Source organism: Mus caroli, unplaced genomic scaffold (genome assembly GCF_978045245.1).
Source record: "Mus caroli unplaced genomic scaffold, Mus_caroli_1 scaffold_5, whole genome shotgun sequence".
NCBI classification, from domain to species: Eukaryota; Metazoa; Chordata; class Mammalia; order Rodentia; family Muridae; genus Mus; species Mus caroli.
In genome coordinates this window covers 134081873-134106769 of record NW_028227260.1, presented here as the reverse complement: position 1 = coordinate 134106769, position 24897 = coordinate 134081873, and the positions used below count along the sequence as shown (strand labels likewise).

The window sequence follows — 24897 nt, the reverse complement described above, 5'->3', positions numbered from 1 at the left end:
ATGCTTTTATTTCTTTAGGGGATATGGGAGTATTTCCAAGGTTTATCTGATCCTGATTTAAGTTTGGTACCTGATATCTGTCTAGATAAGTGTCCATATCATGCAGATTTTCCAGTGTTGTTGAGTATAGGTTTTTGTAGTAGGATCTGATGATTTTTTTTGGATTTCCTAAGTTTCTGTTGTTATGTCTCCCTTTTCATTTCTGGTTTTGTTAATTAGGATGCTGCCCCTTTGCCCTGTAGTGAGTTTGGCTAAGGGTTTATCTCTCTTGTTGATTTTCTCAAAGAACAAGCTCTTGATTTGGTTGATTCTTTGTATAGTTCCTTTGTTTCCACTTGGTTCATTGCAGTCCTGAGTTTGATTGTTTCCTGCCTTCTACTCCTCTTGGGAGAATTTGATTCCTTTTGTTCTAGAGCTTTTAGTTGTGCTGTCAAGCTGCTCCTGTATCCTCTCTCCAGTATCTTTTTAGAGGCTGTACTGGTTAGTTTTGTGTCAACTTGACACAACTGGAGTTATCACAGAGAAAGGACCTTCAGTTGAGGAAATGCCTCCATTCGATCCAACTGTAAGGCATTTTCTCAATTAGTGATCAAGGGGAAAGGCCCCTTATGGGTGGGGCCATCCCTGGGCTGGTAGTCCTGGGTTCTATAAGAGAGCAGGCTGAGCAAGCCAGGGGAGGCAAGCCAATAAAGAACATCCCTCCATGGCCTCTGCATCAGCTCCTGCTTTCTGACCTGTTTGAGTTCCAGTCCTGACTTCCTTTGGTGATGAAGAGCAACATGGAAGTATAAGCCGAATAAATCCTTTCCTCCCTAACTTGCTTCTTGGTCATGATGTTTGTGCAGGAATAGAAACCCTGACTAAGACAGAGGCATTCAGAGCTATGAAATTTTCTCTTATTACTGTTTTCATTGTGTACCATATGTTTGGGTATGTTGTAGCTTCATTTTCATTAAACTCTAAAAAGTCTTTAATGTCCTCCTTTGTTTCTTCCTTGACTGAGTTATCATTGAATAGGTTGTTGTTCACCTTCCACGTGTATGTGGGTTTTCTATTATTTATATTATTATTGAAATTCATCCTTAGTCTGTGGAAACCTGATAGGATGAATGGGATTATTTCAATAATTTTATATTTGTTGAGGCATGTTTTGCAACTGATTATATGGTCAATTTTGGAGAAGGCCTCATGAGGTGCTGAGAAGAAGGGATATCCTTTTGATTTAGGATACAGTGTTCTATAGATATCAACTAAAACCATTAGTTTCATAACCTATGTTATTTTCACTGTGTCTCCTTTTAGTTTTTTGTTTCCAGGATGTGTCCATTGATGAAAATGTGGTGTTGAAATCTCCCACTATTATAGTGTGAGGTGCAATGTGTGTTTAGAGGTTTACTAAAGTTTCTTTTATGAATGTGGATGCCCTTGCATTTGGAGCATAGATGTTCAGAATTGGGAGTTCATCTTGGTAAATTTAATTTTGAAGAATATGAAGTGTTCCTCCTTGTTTTTTTTTTTTGTGTTTTTTTTGTGTGTTTTTTTTTTTTTTTTATAACTTTGGGTTGAAAGTCGATTTTTTTTTTTTTTTTTGATATTAGAATGGATACTCCAGCCTGTTTCTTGCGACCATCTGCTTTGAAAATTGTTTTCCAGCCTTTTACTCTGAGGTAATGTCTGTCCCTGTCTGTGAGGTTTGTTTCTTGTACAAAACAAAATGCTGGGTCTTGCTTACACATTACGTCTATTAGTCTATATCTTTTTATTGGGGATTTGAGTCCACTGATATTAAGAGATATTAAGGAAGAGTCGTTGTTGCTTCCTGTTATTTTTGTTGTTAGAGATGGAATTTTGTTCATGTGGCTATCTTCTTTTAGGTTTGCCTCAAGATTACTTTCTTGCTTTTTCTAGAATGTAATTTCCCTCCTTGTTTTGGTGTTTTCCCTTTATTATACTTTGAAGGGCTGGATCTGTTGGAAGATATTGTGTAAAATTGGTTTTGTCATAGAATACCTTGGTTTCTCCATCTATGGTAAAAGAGTTTTACTGCATATAGTAGCTTTGGCTGGCATTTGTGCTCTCTTAGGGTCTGTATGATCTTCTGGCTTTCATAGTCTCTGGGGAGAAGTTAGTTGTAATTCTTGTAGGCCTTCCTTTATATATTACTTGACCTTTTTTCCCTTACTGCTTTTAATATTCTCTTTGTTGTGAGCATTTGGTGTTTTGATTATTATGGGATGGCAGGAATTTCTTTTCTGGCCTATAGTATTTGGGGAACTGTAGGCTTCTTTTATGTTCATGGGCATCACTTTCTTTAGGTTAGGGAAGTTTTCTTCTATAATTTTGTTGAAGATATTCACTGGCCCTTTAAGTTGGAAATCTTACTTCTCATCTATATCTATTATCCTTCACTTTTATCTTCTAATTGTGTCCTGAATTTCCTGGATGTAATTATTTCACTTATAAAAGCTGTTTCAGAAACTCACTTGGGCAGTTTTCCCAGGGAAATGCAAATTGAAAATACTTTATTAACTATTACTTATATAGCATACTTTCAAATGTTTCAATTTTCTATTTTCATTACAGTAAAGAACCCAGCATTTGACAATGATGAGAACATGTTGCCTCATGTAGAAGCAGATGAAGATATAGGGTAATATTTTCAATTTTTTCCAAGTTCAATACAGTACTTCAAAAGTAGTGTTTTTGATCCCTTCACTGGAGAATTAGATTCAGGAAGATCAACAATTCATGGTCAGATGCAGCTATTTATTGAGTTCAAGCCCAGCTTGGGGTCCTTAAGTCCTTGTCATCACAAACACATAGCAACTAGGACAATAGGACCACCTGCATGGGATCTTCCCAGATATACACACAAAGAAAAGAAGAAACATCATAAAAATAAGAGGGGGACAATCTGGGAAGAAGAAAGGTCTCAGCAAGAGTGGGAGAGTTATGAAGAAAGTACTGTGGGGTGTAAATGTATGAATTGTTAAAAGTAAATAATACAAGTTCAGTTCACTTTGGTTGTCTACCATGTACTTTATATGTATATGACATTTATTCCAAACCAACATTATATTTATTAAAAATAATTAAAAGAAGTTTCTGTGTAAAGTTTTGTGTGTGCTAGGCAAATGCTCTACCAGTCCACTATTTTCTAGCTTTAAAATTCTATGTCCTTTCTTCACAGAGATGAACAAGACAGTATGCTGGATAAATCTGGAGGTATGTGTTTTTGGAGATATTTGCCTATTGTTTGAAGATGACAGAAGAGGGCATCAGATCTCTATAGACCCTATAGCATACGAGGATAATTTTAAGTTTCATATTAATTGTAGTTTTCTTTAAAACACATACAGATGACTTCTCACCCAACATTCAGAACTAAAGATTTTCTGAAGATGTACCTGATTGGTACAGCACCATGTAAAAGCTATGAGTTTCATCTTCAGTTGTGAAAAAAAAACCCAATCAACACACCAAATTAACAAAACCCCTATCAAACAAACAAACCCAGCAAAAAGCCTCCCAAATGAAATGTTAGTTTTTCCAGTTTGCCCAATTAACTGTAAATTGTAAAGTGAGCAAGAAACCCTGTTTGCTGTTGTAAAGAAACAAACAAAGCCAGCATTAAGCATTTTAGGAACCTAAACTTAGGCATGATTAGAGAACCAAAAAAAAAAAAAAGACATTGCTACAGCAACATAACAAACAAACCTTGCAGAGGGGCTAGAGAGATGGCTCTTTTGGTAAAGTGCTTTCCTTGAAAATATATGGACTTAAGGTTGGGGCCTAGAACCCACTTTAAAATTTCAGGCTGCAGCCCAGTGCTGAGTAGGTAGAGATAGCTAGCTGGCTAGGCAGGCTAGTGACACTGGTGAGCTGCAGATTCAGAGAGACCTTGTCTCAAGATTTAAGTTGGCTCAGGCAGTGGTGGCACATGGCTTTAATCCCAGCATTTGGGAGGCAGAAGGAGGGGGATTTCTGTGTTTGAGGCTACTCTGGTCTACAGGGTGAGTTACAGGACAACCAGGGCTATACAGAGAAACCCTGTCTGGAAAAACAAACAAAAATAATGTAAGTTGGAATATGATTGAGAATACAGACTTCTTATGCACACATATACTGAAATGTATACACATCATTTTTGCTGAATCTCTTTTTTTCTGCTTTACACAATCCTTTAAAATTATGTTTTTTTTTCTTTTTCTGAAAATAGACAATATTAGGAAAGTGTCATATTTCTATATTCTCTACTGTATAGTAAAAATAAACATCTATCGAGATAAATGATCCAGCATACCTTAAAACACACACAGGACAGGAATGGAAAGATAGCTTAGAAATTAAGAGCACTTGTTACTCTTGGGGAGAACCAAGGTTTAGTTCCTAAGACCCACATAATGACTCACAACCATTTGTAATTCTAGATCCAGGGGATTTGACATCCTATTCTAGTTTCTATGAGCACCAGACATGCATGTTGAACAAATACAAACATGCAAAAGCATGTTAGTTAAATAAATAAAATAAATCTGAAATACACACAACAGCCCCTTCAACTGAAACAAAGTAGGAGAGTCTTGTTTGGGGTTCGTTTAATTTTAGCTTTCAAGTTAGTATTGCAAACTTGGAAAATGGAAAGCTTCTGGGTAGTAGTGGCAGCTAAAATACTACCTCTTTTCTGCTGCTTAGATGACAGATGACTGATAGAGCCTCTCTCACCCTTAGTACACATGTGCAAACAGGGCCAATCAGCAAGGGGCTTGGCTGAGATTGTTTTCCCGCTGTCCAAACCCTGTTACCCAGTATGCTTTGTGGTGGCCACGAAGCTGAGTTCTTGAGGAAGGGAAGTTTCTTGAGGAAGCATGGTAGGGAGAAGTCTCTGTGGAGGTAGTCAGTGACCTGTTGACAGATGGTTAATACTGGTTCAGGTGGGGGTCCGAGTTGGGGTGAAGGTGGAGCGGAGGAGGTGTTACTTCAGGAGTAAGGAGAGGAGGTGACCCTCACTGGACTCCTGACAGTACTGCTTCCGGGTTCACAATCGACTTTACCCACCTAGGCCTCTGTGGAGAAAAACGGAGAACTTCGCTAAGGGCAGGAGTTTGAACTGACTAGCACCTAGTCGAAAGCTGGAAGGCCAGGGAGTTGGAGACCCTGAAATTCTTCTTGGGGCCTGGGGATGTGAGGTGTGAGTAAACTGGAGGTCTGTTATTGGCAGAAACAGACTAGAACCTTTTCTGTGCTGTTGCTGCCCGCCAGAAATTCATAAAAACAAACTGAAGACCAGTCTTAATTTTCCTCTACCTGGTGTTGAAAGGCCAGATTGCCGAAATTTGTCTATATAGGATCCAAACAGCCTCAAAATCCTGAGGCTCCTCTCAGTCTCAGAAGTACTGGGACTTCAGACATAATTCAGGACAGGCTGTGTCTATTTGTGTGTTGTTTTGGTTTAGGGAAGTAAGCTCTAACTCTGTATCTCAGGAGTGTCTGAAACCTCATGTGCAGCTTGAACTGGCCTTGAAACTGATACCCTCCGCCTTACAAATGTACTGGGGCCTGAGGAAATATGCCTGTTTTATTTTTTATTTTTAAATTTTGTTTTTTTTTTTCATAGTTGAGGATTGAACTCAGAGCTTCTTGCTGTAGCAGTAAAATATATGTCCAGCCAGACAGTTTATAATTTAGATTCGCATTGTGATGAAAAAGATTGAGGAGCTTGGTTGTGATCATAGCAACTATGATTTTATTTGGAGTTTGAGATGCAGACACATTTGCTCTAACTTATCAAAAACCTAGCAGGAATGGGACAAAAATACAGATACTCCTATGATTAGATATAAACCCACTTGAAGTAAAAGTTAAAGCCATCATAGTGTGTGTGTGTATGTCTGTGTGTGTGTGAAAGAGAGAGAGAGAGAGAACGAGAGACAGAGACAGACACACACACACACACACACAGAGAGAGAGAGAGAGAGAGAGAGAGAGAGAATTTTAAACTGAAAAATAAACTCTTAGTTCTTTATAGTAAGGAAGCAAGATACTTTATTCAACTTAAATAATTCTTTTTTTAAAATGTGTATATATTAAAGTTAAGGTTATTAATGGCTATCTTTATAGCCAACTATGCTGTTCCATGTTTAAATACTAAAGTTTTAGTATTAAATCAGAGGGTAATAGAAATATGGTTTTATCTTTAAACCCTTCATGCAATTATGAAGTGCTGCTTTTGTAAAAATCATTCCTTAATGATATTTTGTATTTCAATTTTATTAGTTTAAGTGATTTTTTTATTCAAATGGCTTGAGAAAATTTCATTTTTTATTTTAAATTAGAAAACGTAAGTTTCTCAGTGGAATGGCAGCGTTTTGCACGTTCTGTAGAGACACCAATGGAAAACAGGAATTTGTTAAGTGGTGAACAGCAAGATGGGAATGCTTCAGAATTGGACCTTATGGAAGGTACCAGATATCTAATGTTGGGCATTGACGTTACCCTTCCTTTTTTTTCAGTTATTCTTCTTAGGATTGTAATGGAGATCGAAAATCTCATATTACATCTCTTGTCTTTAATCACAACATATAAATAAATAGCTTTAAACACATTTCTAGATGACAATTAGACATTACTTGTTTTTTTTTTTTTAACTTCTAGACAAATCATAGATCTGCTTTAAAACCCAAATGTTGGCACTATGCCTGAATGATCACAAAGTATTTCATTAAAATTTGCAAAATAACATAATTGTTTTAATATCTTGTTTTATTATCAACCCAGTACAGAATCCAGGAACTCATGATGATGGGAATGCAAATCCTGAAGGAATAGTTGGAGATACACGGTAATATGTTCAAACTCATTATTTCCTTCTTAGTGTAAGTACTTCCAGAAAAGTTTAATTGATTGTATAGCAAGTAATCTATATTAATAATTAGAATATGATATATATTATAAACAATATTTCCGTAAGATTAATCCTTAATTTGAATGGTTTTCTTGGAACGTGTAGTGCTGAGGGTCAAACTCTTGTCGTCCTGCTTGTAGGACAAAAGCTGAGCCATCAAACAGTATCCCCAGCATCCTTACTTTTTAAAGCTTTAGTTACTTCACAGATCTCCAGTACAAAATATTCTGGGAAAATTTGAAGGTACATTTTTTGGATATATAATTTGTTTAAAACTATATAGTATTAACATAATTTACTTATTAGGAAATATTAGTTAATATACTATATGACATCTTAATGAATTGCTCCTATTTATATGTACTATTTTGTGAATATTTTTATTTTAATTTATTTATCATTTGATATTATCTTTTTTTACATTTCAAATAATAGCCCTTTCCTGGTTTCACTCCAGAAACTGCCTATTCCATAACCCATCCCTGTGCTTCTATGAGGGTGTTCACCCCACCCACTCCCACCCCGCCACCATGGCATTTGTCTACACTGGGGCATTGAACCTTGACAGGACCAAGGACCTCTCCTGCCACTGATGTCTGACAAGGTCATCCTCTGCTATTTATGTAACTGGATCCAAGGGACCCCTCTTTTGTTGGTGGCTTAATCCCTGGGTGCTCTGGGGGGTCTGGTTTGTTCATATTGTTGTTCTTCCTATAAGGTTGCAAACCCCTTCAGATCCTTCAGTCCTTCCTCTAACTCCTCCACTGGGGACCCTATGGTCAGTCTGATGGTTGGCTGTGAGTATAAGCCTTTGTTCTTGCCAAGCTCTGACAGAGCCTCTCAGGAGAAAGCCATATTAGGCTCCTATCAGCAAGCACTTGTTGGCATCCACAATCGTGACTGGGTTTGGTGTCTGTATATGGGATGGATCCACAGGTTGGGCAGACTCTAGATTTTCATTCCTTCAGTCTCTGCTCTTTACTTTGTCTCCATATTTCCTCCCAGGAGTATTTTGTTCCCTATTCTAAGAAGGACTGAAACACCTACACTTTCGTCTTCCTTCTGTGGTCTATGAATTACATTTTGGTTATTCTGAGCTTTTAGGCTAATATCCACTTATCAGTGAGTGCATACCATGTTTGTTCTTTTGGGATTGTGTTACCTCACACAGGATGATATATTTTAGATCCATCCATTTGCCTGTAAATTTCATGAAGTCATTGTATCTGTACCATTACCATACATTTTTATCATTATTTCTCTATAATACAGCTTGAGGTCGGGGATTATTCCCACTGAAGTTCTTTTATTGTTGAGAATGGTTTTTTGATGTCCTGGATTTCGGTTATTCCAAATGATTTTTCAAATTGTTCTTTCTATATCTATGAAGAATTGAGTTTGAATTTTGATGGAGATTGCATTGAATCTGTAGATTGCTTTTGGCAAGATGGCCATTTTTACTAAATTAATTGTGCCAATCTATGAGCATGGGAGATCTTTCCATCTTTTGAGATATTCAATTTCTTTCTTCAGAGACTTGAAGTTCTTGTCATACAGCTCTTTTGCTTTCTTCGTTCGAGTCACATCGAGGTATTATAATTTGTGACTATTGTAAAGGGTGTTTTTTCCTTAATTTCTTTTTCAGCCTGTTTATCCTTTGAGTAGAGGAAAGCTACTGATTTGTTTGAGTTAATTTTATATCCGGCCACTTTACTGAATTTGTTTATCAGGTTTAGGAGTTCTCTGTTGGAATTTTTGGGGTCACTTACATATACTATCATGTCATCTGCAAATAGTGATATTTTGAATTCTTCCTTTCCAATTTTTATCCCTTTGACCTCTTTGCGTTGTCTAGTTGCTATGGATAGAACTTCTAGTATTATAGAATACTACTATATTGTATACTACTGTGAATAGGTAGGGACAGAGTGAGAAAACTTATCTAGTCTTGTCTTGTCTGATATTAGTGGGATTGCAACAAGTTTTTCTCCATTTATTTTTTATGTTGCATACTGGTTTGCTGTATATTGCTTTTAGTATGTTTAGGTATAGGCCTTGAATTCTTGATCTTTCCAAGAATTTTATCCTGAAGGGTTGTTGAATTTTTGGAAATGATTTCTCAGCATCTAATGAGATAATACTCTGGGTTTTTTCCTTGAGATTGTTTACATATTGGTTTACATTGATGGATTTCCATATATTGAACCATCCCTGTAACCCTGGGATGAAGACCACTTGATCATGAAGGATGATCATTTTAACATGTTCTTGGATTGAGTTTACCAAATTTTTTTTTCTTTTTTTTTTTTGATTTTTAATATTTTTATTACATATTTTCCTCAATTACATTTCCAATGCTATCCCAAAAGTCCCCCATAGCGCCCCCCACTTCCCTACCCACACATTCCCATTCTTTTGGCCCTGGCATTCCCCTATATTGGGGCATATAAAGTTTGCAAGTCCAATGGGCCTCTCTTTCCATTGATGGCCGACTAGGCCATATTTCGATACATATGCAGCTAGAGACAAGAGCTCCGGGGTTCTGGTTAGTACATCATGTTGTTCCAACAATAGGGTTGCAGATCCCTTTAGCTCCTTGGGTACTTTCTCTAGCTTCTCCATTGGGAGCCCTGTGATACATCCAATAGCTGACTGTGAACATCTACTCCTGTGTTTGCTAGGCCCCGGCATCGTCTCACAAGAGACAGCTATATTTGGGTCCTTTCAGCAAAATCTTGCTAGTATATGCAATGGTGTCAGCGTTTAGAAGCTGATTATGGGATGGATCCCTGGATACGGCAGTCTCTAAATGGTCCATCCTTTCATCACAGCTATGAACATTGTCTCTGTAACTCCTTCCCTGGGTGTTTTGTTCCCAATTCTAAGAAGGTGCACAGTGTCCACACTTTGATCTTCATTCTTCTTGAGTTTCATGCGTTTAGCAAATTGTATCTTATATCTTGGGTATCCTAAGTTTTGGGCTAATATCCACTTATCAATGAATACATATTGTGTGAGTTCTTTTGTGATTGTGTTACTTCACTCAAGATGATGCCCTCCAGGTCCATCCATTTGGCTAGGAATTTCATAAATTCATTCTTTTTAATAGCTGAGTAGTACTCCATTGTGTAAATGTACCATAATTTCTGTATCCATTCCTCTGTTGAGGGACATCTGGGTACTTTCCAGCTTCTGGCTATTATAAATAGGGATGCTATGAACATAGTGGAGCATGTGTCCTTTTTACCGGTTGGGACATCTTCTGGATATATGCCCAGGAGAGGTATTGCTGGATCCTCCGGTAGTACTATGTCAAATTTTCTGAGGAACCGCCAGACTGATTTCCAGAGTGGTTGTACAAGCTTGCAATCCCACCAACAATGGAGGAGTGTCCCTCTTTCTCCACATCCTCGCCAGCATCTGTTGTCACCTGAATTTTTGATCTTAGCCATTCTGACTGGTGTGAGGTGGAATCTCAGGGTTGTTTTGATTTGCATTTCCCTGATGATTAAGGATGTTGAACATTTTTTCAGGTGCTTCTCTGCCATTCGGTATTCCTCAGGTGAGAATTCTTTGTTCAGTTCTGAGCCCCATTTTTTAATGGGGTTATTTGACTTTCTGGAGTCCACCTTCTTGAGTTCTTTATATATATTGAATATTAGTCCCTTATCTGATTTAGGATAGGTGAAGATCCTTTCCCAATCTGTTGGTGGTTTTTTTGTCTTATTGATGGTGTCTTTTGCCTTGCAGAAGCTTTGCAGTTTCATGAGGTCCCACTTGTCAATTCTCGATCTTACAGCACAAGCCATTACTGTTCTATTCAGGAATTTTTCCCCTGTGCCCATATCTTCAAGGCTTTTCCCCACTTTCTCCTCTATAAGTTTCAGTGTCTCTGGTTTTATGTGAAGTTCCTTGATCCACTTAGACTTGACCTTAGTACAAAGAGATAGGAATGGATCGATTCCCATTCTTCTACATGTTAACAACCAGTTGTGCCAGCACCATTTGTTGAAAATGCTGTCTTTCTTCCACTGGATGTTTTTAGCTCCCTTGTCGAAGATCAAGTGACCGTAGGTGTGTGGGTTCATTTCTAGGTCTTCAATTCTATTCCATTGGTCTATTTGTCTGTCACTATACCAGTACCATGCAGTTTTTATCACAATTGCTCTGTAGTAGAGCTTTAGGTCCGGCATGGTGATTCCACCAGAGGTTCTTTTATCCTTGAGAAGAGTTTTTCCTATCCTAGGTTTTTTGTTTTTCCAGATGAATTTGCAGATTGCACTTTCTAATTCGTTGAAGAATTGATTTGGAATTTTGATGGGGATTGCATTGAATCTGTAGATTGCTTTTGGCAAGATAGCCATTTTTACAATGTTGATCCTGCCAATCCATGAGCATGGGAGATCTTTCCATCTTCTGAGATCTTCTATAATTTCTTTCTTCAGAGACTTGAAGTTTATATCATACAGATCTTTCACTTCCTTAGTTAGAGTCACACCAAGATATTTTATATTATTTGTGACTATTGAGAAGGGTGTTGTTTCCCTAATTTCTTTCTCGGCCTGTTTATTCTTTGTGAAGAGAAAGGCCATTGATTTGTTTGAGTTAATTTTATATCCAGCTACTTCTCCAAAGCTGTTTATCAGGCTTAGGAGTTCTCTGGTGGAATTTTTAAGGTCACTTATATATACTATCATATCATCTGCAAAAAGTGATATTTTGACTTCATCTTTTCCAATTTGTATCCCTTTGATCTCCTTTTGTTGTCGAATTGCTCTGGCTAGGACTTAAAGTACAATGTTGAATAGGTATGGAGAAAGTGGACAGCCTTGTCTAGTCCCTGATTTTAGAGGGATTGCTTCAAGCTTCTCACCATTTACTTTGATGTTGACTACTGGTTTGCTGTAGATTGCTTTTATCATGTTTAGGTATGGGCCTTGAATTCCTGATCTTTCCAAGACTTTTATCATGAATGGGTGTTGGATCTTTTCAAATGCTTTTTCCGCATATAACGAGAAGATCAAGTGGTTTTTGTCTTTGAGTTTGTTTATATACTGGATTATATTGATGGATTTCCGTATATTGAACCATTCCTGCATCCCTGGGATGAAACCTACTTGGTCAGGATGGATGATTATTTTGATGTGTTCTTGGATTCGGTTAGCAAGTACTTACTTGAGGATTTTTGCATCAATATTCATAAGGGAAATTGGTCTGAAGTTTTCTATCTTTGTTGGGTCTTATTGTGGTTTAGGGATCAGATTCAATTGTGGCTTCATAGAATGAGTTGGGTAGAGTACCTTGTGTTTCATTTTGTGGACTAGTTTGTGAAGAACAGGGATTAGATCTTCTTTGAAGATCTGATAGAACTCTGCACTAAACCCATCTGGTCCTGGGCTTTTTTTAGTTGGGAGACTATTAATGACTGCTTCTATTTCTTTTGGGGATATATGGCTGTTTAGATCATTAACCTGATCTTGATTCAACTTTGGTACCTGGTATCTGTCTAGGAACTTCTCTATTTCATCCAGGTTCTCCAGTTTTGTTGAGTATAGCCTTTGGTAGAAAGATCTGATGGTGTTTTGGATGTCTTAAGGATCTGTTGTTATATCTCCTTTTTCATTTCTGATTTTGTTAATTAGGATGCTTTCACTGTGCCCTCTAGTGAGTCTGGCTAAGGGTTTATCTATCTTGTTGATTTTCTCAAAGAACCAGCTCCTTGATTGGTTGATTCTTTGAATAGTTCTTCTTGTTTCCACTTGGTTGATTTCGCCCCTGAGTTTGATTATTTCCTGCCGTCTACTCCTCTTGGGTGAATTTGCTTCCTTTTGTTCTAGTGCTTTTAGGTGTGTTGTCAAGCTGCTAATCTGTGCTCTCTCTAGTTTCCTTTTGGAGGCACTCAGAGCTATGAGTTTTTCTCTTAGAAATGCTTTCATTGCGTCCCATAAGTTTGGGTATGTTGTGGCTTCATTTTCATTGAACTCTAAAAAGTCCTTAATTTCTTTCTTTATTCCTTCCTTGACCAAGGTATCATTGAGAAGAGTGTTGTTCAGTTTCCACGTGAAGGTTGGCTTTCTATTATTTATTTTGTTATTGAAGATCAGCCTTAGTCCATGGTGATCTGATAGGATGCATGGGACAATTTCAATATTTTTGTATCTGTTGAGGCCTGTTTTGTGACCAATTATGTGGTCAATTTTGGAGAAGGTGCCATGAGAAGAAGGTATATCCTTTTGTTTTAGGATAGAATGTTCTGTAGATATCTGCCAGATCCATTTGATTCATAATTTCTCTTAGTTTCTCTGTGTCCCTGTTTAGTTTCTGTTTCCATGATCTGTCCATTGGTGAAAGTGGTGTGTTGAAGTCTCCCACTATTATTGTATGAGGTGCAATGTGTGGTTTGAGTTTTACTAAAGTTTCTTTAATGAATGTGGCTGCCTTTGTATTTGGAGCATAGATATTCAGGATTGATAGTTCCTCTTGGAGGATTTTACCTTTGATGAGTATGCAGTGTCCCTCCCTGTCTTTTTTAATGACTTTGGGTTGGAAGTCAATCTTATCAGATATTAGAATGGCTACTCCAGCTTGTTTCTTCATACCATTTGCTTTGAAAATTGTTTTCCAGCCTTTCATTCTGAGGTAGTGTCTATCTTTTTCTCTGAGATGAGTTTCCTGTAAGCAGCAAAATGTTGGGTCTTGTTTGTGTAGCCAGTTTGTTAGTCTATGTCTTTTTATCGGGGAGTTGAGTCCATTGATATTAAGAGATATTAAGGAAAAGTAATTGTTGTTTCCTGTTATTTTTGTTGTTAAAGTTGGCATTCTGTTCTTGTGGCTGTCTTCTTTTAGGTTTGTTGAGGGATTACCTTCTTGTTGTTTCTAGGGCGTGGTTCCTGTCCTTGTATTGGTTTTTTTCTGTTATTATCCTTTGAAGGGCTGGATTCGTGGAGAGATAATGTGTGAATTTGGTTTTGTCGTGGAATACTTTGGTTTCTCCATCTATGTTAATTGAGAGTTTGGCTGGGTATAGTAGCCTGGGCTGGAATTTGTGTTCTTTTAGTGTCTGTATAACATCCGTCCAGGATCTTCTGGCTTTCATAGTCTCTGGTGAAAAATCTGGTGTAATTCTGATAGGCTTGCCTTTATATGTTACTTGGCCTTTTTCTCTTACTGCTTTTAGTATTCTATCTTTATTTAGAGCATTTGTTGTTCTGATTATTATGTGTCGGGAGGTATTTCTTTTCTGGTCCAGTCTATTTGGAGTTCTGTAGGCTTCTTGTATGTTCATGGGCATCTCTTTCTTTAGATTTGGGAAGTTTTCTTCTATAATTTTGTTGAAGATGTTTGCTGGTCCTTTGAGTTGAAAATCTTCATTCTCATCCACTCCTATTATCCGTAGGTTTGGTCTTCTCATTGTGTCCTGTATTTCTTGGATGTTTTCAGTTAGGATCTTTTTGCATTTTACATTTTCCTTGATTGTTGTGCCGATGTTCTCTATGGAATCTTCTGCACCTGAGATTCTCTCTTCCATCTCTTGTATTCTGTTGCTGATGCTCGTATCTATGGTTCCAGATTTCTTTCCTAGGGTTTCTATCTCCAGTGTTGCCTCATTTTGGGTTTTCTTTATTGTGTCTACTTCCCTTTTTAGGTCTAGTATGGTTTTGTTCATTTCCATCATCTGTTTGGATGTGTTTTCCTGTTTTTCTTTAAGGACTTCTACCTGTTTGATTGTGTTATCCTGTTTTTCTTTAAGGACTTGTAACTCTTTAGCCATGTTCTCCTGTAATTCTTTAAGTGAGTTATTAAAGTCCTTCTTGATGTCCTCTACCATCATCATGAGATATGCTTTTAGATCCGTGTCTAGCTTTTCCGGTGTGTTGGGGTGCCCTGGACTGGGCGAGGTGGGGGTGCTGGGTTCTGATGATGGTGAGTGGTCTTGGTTTCTGTTAGTAAGATTATTACGTTTATCTTTTGCCATCTGGTAATCTCTGGGGTTAGTTGTTATCGTTGTCACTGTTTAAAGATTGGAGCATAAGCTGTGTTCCACTCACCAGCAGTCTCAAAATCCTGTGGCGGGGGTCGTGGGTAGCTGGCAGTACCCCGGTGCTGGTCCAGCCGGAAGAGGCCTGTGGTCCTACTCAGGCCGGTTTTCTGCTTCCCTAACTAATGCAGTCTCTGGTCCCGCTCGCAATTGGATTGGAGCAGAAGCTGTGTTCCACTCACCAGAAGTCTTAAGATCCTGTGGTGGGTGTTGTGGGTAGCTGCCGAGTGTCATCCGACCCTGCGCCCTAGATACCCTGGTGCTTTTCTGACCGGAAGAGGCTTGTGGCCCTACGTAGGCCGGATTTCTGCCTCCCCAACCAAAGCAGTCTCAGGTCCCGCGTGATTGGACTGGAGCAGAAGCTGTGTTCCACTCACCAGCAGTCTCAAAATCCTGTGGCGGGGGTCGTGGGTAGCTGGCGGGTGTCAGGCGACCCTGCGCTCAAGCTACCCCTGTGCTGATCTGGCCGGATGAGGCCTGTGGCCCTACTCAGGCCGGTTTCTGCTTCCCTAACTAATGCAGTCTCAGGTCCTGCGCGCAATTGGATTGGAGCAGAAGCTGTGTTCCACTCACCAGAAGTCTTAAGATCCTGTGGCGGGTGTTGTGGGTAGCTGGCGAGTGTCAGCCGCCGACCCTGCGCCCTAGCTGCCCCGGTGCTTTTCTGACCAGAAGAGGCTTTTCGAGTTTACCAAAATTTTATTGAGTATTTTTGCATCAATATTCATAAGTGAAACTGGTCTCAAGGTTCCTTTCTTGATTTGGATCTTTGTATGTTTTGGGTTTAAGTGTAATTGTGGCTTCATAGAACAAATTGAATAGTATTCCTTCTCTTTTGATTTTGCATAATAGTTCGAAGAGTGTAGGTATTAGGTCTTCTTTGAAGGTCTGATAGAATTCTGTACTAAACCCATCAGATCCTGAGCTTTTATTTTTCGTGAGGGGGTTGGGAGACTATTAATGACTGCTTCTATTGCTTTAGGGGTTATGGGAGTAATTACAGGGTCTATCTGATCCTGATTTAAATTGGTACCTGATATCTGTCTAGATAATTGTCCATTTCATCATAATTTTTCAGTTTTTTGAGTATAGGCTTTTATTGTAGGACCTGATGATTTTTTTGGTTTTCCTAAGTTTCTGTTGTTAATGTCTCCCTTTTCATTTCTGGTTTTGTTAATTTGGATACTGACTCGGTGCCCTCTCTTTATTCTGGCTAAGGGTTTATCTATTTTGTTGATTTTCTCAAAGCACCAGCTCCTGGTTTGGTTGATTCTTTGTATAGTTCTTTTTTTTTTTTTTCAACTTGTTTGATTTCAGCCCTGAGTTTGATTATTTCCTGCCTTCTACTCCCCTTGGTTGGATTTGCTTCCTTTTGTTCTAGAGCTTTTAATGGTGCTGTCAGGCTGCTAATGTATGCTCTCTCCAGTTTCTTTTTTTGGTGGCACTCAGAGCTATTAGTTTTTCTCTTAGGAATGCTTTCATTGTGTCCCATAAGTTTGGATATGTTGTAGTTTCATTGTTATTTAACTCCAAAAAGTCTTTAATTTCTTTCTTTATTTCTTCCATGACCGAGTTATCATTGAGTAGACTGTTGTTCACCTTCCACGTGTATATGGGTTTTCTATTATTATTATTATTATTTGGGGGGCTTAAGACAGGGGTTTTCTGTGTATCCCTGGCTGTCGTGGAACTCACTTTGTATACTAGGCTGGCCTTGAACTCAGAAATCTGCCTGCCTCTGCATCCCGAGTGCTGGGATTAAAGGCATGGGCCACCACGCCTGGCTTATTTATATTATAATTGAGAATCTGCCTTAGTCCGTGGAGACTTGATAGGATGCATGGGATTATTTAAATATCTGTTGAAGCCTGTTTTGTGACCCATTATATGGTCAGTATTGGAGAAGGCATCATGAGGTGTTGAAAAGAAGGGGCATTCTTTTGTTTTATGATAAAATGTTCTATGATATCTATAGATATAGACATCTGTTAAATCCATTAGTTTCATACCTTCTGTTAGTTTCAAAGTATCTCTGTTTTGTTTCTGTTTCCAGGATCTGTCCGTTGCTGAGAGTAGGGTGTTGAATTTTCCCACTATTATTATAGGGTACAATATGTACTTTCAGCTTTACTAAAGTTTCTTTTATGAATTTGGGTGCCCTTGCATTTGGAGCATAGATGTTCAGAATTGTGAGTTCATCTTTGTTGACTCATCCTTTGACAAGTATAGTGACAGTCCTTATCTTTAAAAACAAACACTAAAACAAAACAACAAAAAAACCTTTTGGTTGTAAGTTGATTTTATTCCATAGTAGAATGACTATTCCAGCTTGTTTCCTGGGAATATTTGCTTGGAAAATTTTTTCCATCCTTTTCCTCTGAGGTAGTGTTTGTCTTTGTCACTAAGGTAGGTTTCCTGTATGCAGCAAAATCCTGGGTTCTGTTTATGTATCCAGTCTATTACTCTATGTCTTTTTATTGGGGAATTGAATCCATTGCTATTAAGAAATATTAAAGACCAGTGACTGTTGGTTGTTTCCTGTTAAGTTTGTTGTTTGAGGTGGAATTATGTTTATGTTGATATCTTCTTTGGGGTTTGTTGAAAGAAGATTTCTTTCTTGATTTTTATATGGTGTAGTGTTTCCCTCCTTGTGTTGTAGTTTTCCATCTACTTTTCGAAAGTTTGGATTCATCAAAGATATTGTGTGAATTTGGTTTTATCGTGGAATACTTTGGTTTCTCCATCTATGGTAATTGAGAGTTTTGCTGGGTATCGTAGACTGGGCTGCATTTGTGTTCTCTCAGGGTCTTTATAACATCTGTCATGAATCTTCTGGCTTTTATATTCTCTGGTGAGAAATCTGGTGTATTTCTAATAGGTCTGCCTTTTTATGTTATTTGACCTTTTTCCCTTACTGTTTTAATATTCTATCTTAATTTAGTGCATTTGTTGTTCTGATTATAATATGTTGGCGGAATTTTCTATTCTGGTCCAGTTTATTTGGAGTTCTGTAGGCTTCTTGTATGTTCATGTGCATCTCTTTCTTTAGGTTTGGAAAGTTTTCTTCTATAATTTTCTTGAAGATATTTGCTGGCCCTTTGACTTGGTAATCTTTTCTCTCTTCTATACCTATTTTCCTTAGGTTTTGTCGTCTCATTGTGTCCTGGATTTCCTGGAAGTTTTGGGTTAGGAGATTTTTGCATTTTGCATTTTCTTTGACTGTTTGTCAATGTTTTCTATGGTATCTTCTGTACGTGAGATTCTCTATTCTATCTCTTGTATTCTGTTGGGGATGCTTGCATCTATGTCTCCTAGGTTTTCTTTCTCCAGGTTCATCTCTCTTTGTGACTTTTTATTCTCTATTTCCATTTTTAGATCCTAGATGGTATTATTCAATTCCTTCACCTATTTGTGTTTTCTTTAACTCTTTAAAGGATTTTTGTGTTTCCTTTATAATTGTTTCTAGCTGTTTTCCTGTATTTCTTTAATGGAGCTATTTTTGTTCTTAAAGACCTCTATCATCATCATGAGATGTGATTTTGAATCTGAATCTTTCTTTTCCAATGTGTTGGGGTATCCAAGTCTTGCTGTGGTGGCCAAACTGGGTTCTGATGCTGCTGCCTAGTTTTGGTTTCTATTCTTTATATTCTTGCACTTACCTCTGGCCTTCTCGTTTCCTTTGGTACTACCTTCCCTTGCCATCTCTGACTGGAGCCTGTCCCTCCTGTAATCCTGGTTGTGTCAGAACTCATCGGAGTCCAGCTGTCTCTGTGATTCTGGGATCCTGGGATCCTGATATTCTGGGTGTGTCTGAGCTCCTGGAAGTCATGCTGCCACTTGGATCCTGAAATCCTGGTGAGACCAATCTCCAGAGATACTGCTGTGTCAGAGCTCCTGGGAGTTAAGATTTTTCTTGGTGTTGCAAGATTTGGTGGGGTTCCAGAGCCCTAGGTTTTCTCTAGACACAGTTGCATGCTGCAAGGTACCCATGCCTCTCGCTGGGAGGATGATTTTTCCCCTGGTTCTTGTGGGTGTCCCAGATACACAGGGTGTTGGGAAAGATGTTGTGCCCACAGCTGTGATCTTCTGTCAGAACTCCAGTGTTCCTGGGTGAGTCTGATCTCCTGGGAGTCGAGATTCCTTTGTGATCCTGTGATCTTGGGCATTTCAGAATATCTGGGAGTTGTGCTCCCTCTGGGTGTTTTAAGAGTGGGTGCAGAGCCAGTACCCCAGGTATGATCCAGGTGCAGTTTCAGACCAGAAGGAATCCATGCTACTGGCAACGCAGGAGTTCCTTTGTCCCTGGATCCTTGGGGACTCAGTTACTCCTGATGTTGGGGCCATTCCTGCGATCCTGAGAGTGTTAGAGCACCTGGAAGTGGAGCTTCCTCTGGGTATTGCGGGCCTAGTTGCAGAGTCAGTACCCAGGGTCTACTCATGACATAGACTCTTACAAATATTTTTGATTTAGTAGATATTTTTTTCCTGTGGTACAGAAGTGAAAATGATGCTTTTTGAAGACGTGTGACATTAATGAAACTTAATATTTATTTTTTTGTATGTTTGTGTCTGTGGTGCATATATACAAATGTGGAGGGCAGAGGAGGATGTTGGGTTTTGCTCTATTACCTTCCACCTTTTTCCCTTAAGACAGACTCTTTCAATGAACATGCAGCTATGCAAGCAGCCAGCAAGTCCTTGCAATTCTCACTCTGCCTACCACAGTGCTGCTATTGTAGAAGCAAACATCCATGGTTGGTTTTCTAGATGGGTACTAGATTCAAATTTGTGAACCTCCTCTTTTCACAGTAAACCCTCTTAACTACTGAGGTATCTTAATAACTGCTTTGAAGGGATTTTTAGAGGAAAAAAATGATGTAAACGTTTTTACAGTTCCATGTATTCAAAGCTAAGTGATATGTATAGAAAATTTTGTAATGCAACAGTTTTTCATTGACCCAGTATTAATTTTATATTAAGTCAGTTTCTTTTCTAGGACTCCTCTGTGCTTCTTTCTTTATTTGGCACAGTGCAAAACTGAATTCTTTAATGTAATCCTTATTACTTTTTAAAAAATTTTTATTTTATGGGTATGTTTGTTTTGCTTGCATGTGTGTATGCACACAGCTTGTATGTCTGAACCCTGAGGAAGCCAGATGAAGGCATTGATTCTCCTGGAACTGGAGTTATAAGTTGTGAGCCATCTTGGAGTTGCTGGGAATCCAATCTCAGATCTCTGGAAGGGAACCAGTGCTCCTAACTGCTGAATCATCTCTCCAATCCCCTCACTGTTTTTTGTTTTGTTGTGTTGATTTTTCATAAAATAAATTATGTAACTGAAAGTGAAAGACATCTTTGCTAACCACTGAGAGAATGATACTCAGATCCCAAAGTAACTGATTTAAATTATATGTAATTGAATGTTACATGAGCTTTCTTAGAAGACAATAATTTGTCTTTGAGATATGGTCTCACTATGTAGTTCAGGCTGGCCTGAATTTTCCTATATAACCTATGTTGTCCTATACATTGGAAATCTCCTGCTTAAGCTTCTGAGACTAGGATCATAGACCCAAAACATCTTTCATGGCTTAGGAAACAACGCTCTTAATACTTATGTTTCAGACATATTTGTATATTAGTGATTGCTTACAGGTATATATGTGCACCACATATGTGCCTGTTACCCATAGATATCAGATGATTATTTAAGATACCTTGGATTTGGAGTCACATAAAGAGAAAACACATGGAAAGTTGTATCAAAGATTGTTTCAAGGAAAGCAACCAGAATTTAGAATGACTTTGGCAAATGAACAAATGGGAGAGGTAGAGGTTTTAGTTTTGTAGGGTCACATTCGTATCATTTTAAAAATTACATGTGGCTGAAGTTTTTTTAAAAAAAACTATGTCTGTATGAGCTTTTAGTAAAAATGTGTGGCTTTGATTTTGTCTAAGCAGTTAACGCAATACCTTCATGCCTTCAAGGAAACTAAATCTAGTTCTTAGAAATCTGTGAAAATTTTTATTTTCTACTTTACGTACCTGTTAATGAGATTTTAAATTTTGATTTACATTCATTGTGGAAACACAGAAGTCTTGCACAAAATCTTAGAAATGTAATTTATGGTTTATTATAAAAATATGGAAAAGGATCAATTACATATGCAGACAAATTGTATATTTTAATTGACTTATGTTTTGCACTAAGTCTTAACTGAATCAATATAGGAAAATAAATTAGACCTTATATTTGGTAGAAAATAATGAAAAAAAAATTGAAATAAAATTAAATTCCTAAATTAAGATATATATATGTATTAAAACCTCTTTAATTTTGAAAAGCTAAAACATAAAAGAAGACTTCTCTGATAATCTGTTAGGGAAAAATCTATAATGATTTCCCATTAGATAATTTTATACTGCTGTTTTTCTTTTTATAGTATGAAAGGTTCAATTTAATTTGTTTTGAGTGTTCTTTTTCATATTGGTATGAAATGTGACAGCTTACATTACTTTGCTTTACAGTGAGATGATCAACAATAAATTGTGTGAGCAGTATATAACTACATTTCAGAAGTTTGATATGGATATACAGAAATTCAATGAAGAACATGAAAAATCAGTGGTTGGTATCATAACTAACTTTATAATTAACCTAGTATAACAGTATCAAGTAGGAATGGAGAAACTAGCCTTGTGTTGGTCACATGAAACTAAATTAAGATTCATTATCTATCTATCCTTGGTTCTGTTCTAGTTCTACTGAATTGTAAACCAGAGAAGTATGATCATATGTTATATCAATGAAAATTACTAGGTATTTTATGGTAGACCAGATCATAAATTTTCAAGAGGCAGACTTTTGCTGAAAGATGAAGAGATGATTACCAGTTTCTACAAAAGGAAGCACAATATGTTAGCCTCAGGTACAGTTGAAAGGAGAGAGAAAGCTTACTTACAGGTGTCATCTGGACTCTGTTGATAATATTAGAAAGCCAACTCAAACTGGTAAATCAGTTCCTACAATCATAACTTTGTACAAATTTAGTAACAACAGTGGATGGAAACAACCTGTTTCCATCAGGCTGTCTCAACAGCCCTAGCAGAATATTCCTGTGGAAGAATACCACCAAACTATCTTAGATCATCTCTCCATAACTGTACCAATGACTGTAGTCATCACATGGTTACCAAGTAAGATCTGAGATGATGAGCATATTAACTAATTTTTTATTTGATTGGTTAATAGTTTGGGAAGTATTAAATTTGAAAGGAATAGGAGATCCATTCCTTCCTGGGAAGGCATTGAGGAAGCTGCCATTATGAGTCAGTTCAGGAATGAGATAGGGACTAAAGATAAAAATATATATAAATACTCCAATTGAAGGCAATTTTTAAACATTGAACTCAGGATGAAATTTCAAGGGGGAGTGATCATCCATGTAAATGAGGAGTCTAAAGACAGACCCCCAGAGTACTTCAATATTTGTAATTCTGCATGGGGCAAGGGGGGGGTGAGAGGGAACCAGTAAGGGAAGAGAACAATTGGTAGAAAGAAAATTACCATGAGTGTAGGAAAACTTTTAAGGAAGAAAAGTTCACTAACTGTGTCATATGCTGCTAATGGTCCAAATAAAATAGATTTGCAGGGCTGGAAGATGGTTTATTTGGTAATCTTTCTCAGTGTAGGCATGGAGACCCGAGCTTATATTCCCTGTGTAGGCATGCATGCAATCACCACCACCAGTACCACCACCAACACCACCAACAACAACAAACTAGCAAAACTAAAACCAAACCACCACAACAATAAAAGTTCGTGTGATGGTGAACCTTTTAGAACCACCAAACTCAGATTTAGTGCAGAGATAAGAAGATTGCCAGAGCTTCCTAGCCACAAGGTGTAGCCTAATGGATGAGATCTAGGTTCAGTCAGATCCTGTCTCCCAAACAGTAGGCTGCAACCAAAGAAGACACCCAATATTAATCCTTTGTCTCCATATGTATGCACGTGTATGTTTTTTAAAGGGAAAATTTGCAAAGTGGGTATCATTGTACTTAATCAGGATGATTTGAGTGGAAATGTGAGGTTAAACTGATCACAATGAATAAAGGACAAAATAGGAATGTAGTAGCCCAAGGAGAAAAGGTGTAAAGGGCTTGTCTTAATTTTTTTAAATGCAAATTACCATGGTTGTGTGCCAACTTAAAGAATACAAAGAGAAATTTATATTACTACTTCCATGTGTTACTTGAGATTGGAACCTAGAGAAAACCAATCTACCACTAAAATTTGTCCCCAGACATCTTTTTACACTTTATTTTGAGGCAGGATATCTTAAGTGATCAAGACTATTCATAATCTTGTGATCATTCTAACTCAAACTTTATAAACGTTAGTTTTATAGGCATTACATTGACGGCCAGCTAGAGTCATAAATTTAAAATAACAGTTACAATTGCTGAAACTCTTGACAATAGTTGAGACAAGTGAAGATGTTGGACTTAGTAAAGAATAAGTATAAGGCATCCTTAAGAAAGGAAGAGAAAGTGGAAGACATGGCACATACACCTTAGGTGGGGGGTAGATACAGAGATGAGGTAGTGAACCACCTCCTGGGATTGCTTCTGCTATTTAGTAAAAGGAGGCCATCGTATGATAAAAGCATTAACACTAGCTAGAGTTAACCTTCCAGGGTTAGGTTTTTACCAAGTTCATGTTTACATGGTGCATGCCTATAAACACAAGTACTTGAGAGGATAAGGCATGGCAAACACTTTCTCATAAAAAAAAATAGGATTATTAACCCACAATTGGTATTATAATTGTATTTCATGTTACTTAAAATATAAGTATATTTAGTCATAATAGTTGTTAAAATGTTAATTCACATGGAAAACTATTCCTTTTAAGTTTCATATGGAATTATTTTTGCTCACATAAACATTTAGTATTGGAGATACATTTAGTGGTTGACTGTTAGCCTAGCATTCATGCTGCATGGCAGTAACAACAAAATGAACAGAATTGTTATAGTAATGTTTTCCTTTTACATTTGTAGAACAATTATCAAAAAGAACAACAAGCATGAAAACTCTCCAAATGTAGTCAGAGCCAGACCCTGGAAGCAATTAAAGTCATGCATGAGAAGTCCATGGAAGTATGTTGCACATGGTGCATAAAATGTTCTTAGGAAACTAAATATGTGTTAGGAATCACAAAGTTTAACTACTTGCTATTTTGAATTATTTCTGACTGAAGTGACTGATATTATCTGTAAAATCCTAATGACTTTGTATGAATTATTCAAGACATGAAATGATAAATTGGGAATTTGACCTCAGATGTACCTCATAGTTTATTAACACTATAACTATCCAGCTTAACTAAGCATAGTACTTCTATACACCATTTGCACAGAATCTTTCATATTTGTATGCTTGGGAGTTTGTTTAGTAAGAAGTGCTTTTCTGTTTCAGGGTTTGATGAACTTGGAGACCATCAACTATGATATGCTTTTTGATGTAGATGGTGAACTGAGAAAATAAATGTCTATGTTTAAAAGAGACATTTTGAAGCATACTCTGAAGTACTCATCTACTTTCCCATCTTCAGACTAATGAAGCATACATATTTTTCACTTGCTGGTACATTTGTAACCAAATAAAAAATTCGCTAACTTTTTTGTCTCCTATGAAACAAAGTTTGAAAGACTCTTTAATCCTTGTTATTCTGATGATTCTAAGAAGGAAGTTAAACCCCACTGATGTGATTATAAAGTCAACTAGGAGGTGTAAATCTAGAGTCAAAATAGAACTCCTTTATTTTTAAACATCTTTAATCATTTTCTTGTTTAAGTGTAATAGCCTCTTTATATTAACTTCCAAACAAAATCTAAATGAATAAGTGAGTGGCAAATAATCCTTTGTACCGAACTTTCACACACTTATGTAG

The 24897-nt window shown here is 37.5% G+C and overlaps 1 pseudogene; it reads left to right on the top strand.

Moving 5' to 3' along the window:
* The window catches only part of LOC147004819 (X-linked lymphocyte-regulated protein PM1-like), a 29707-nt pseudogene extending 5088 nt beyond the window's left edge, over positions 1–24619 (top strand).
* The last annotated feature ends 278 nt before the right edge of the window (positions 24620–24897 follow it).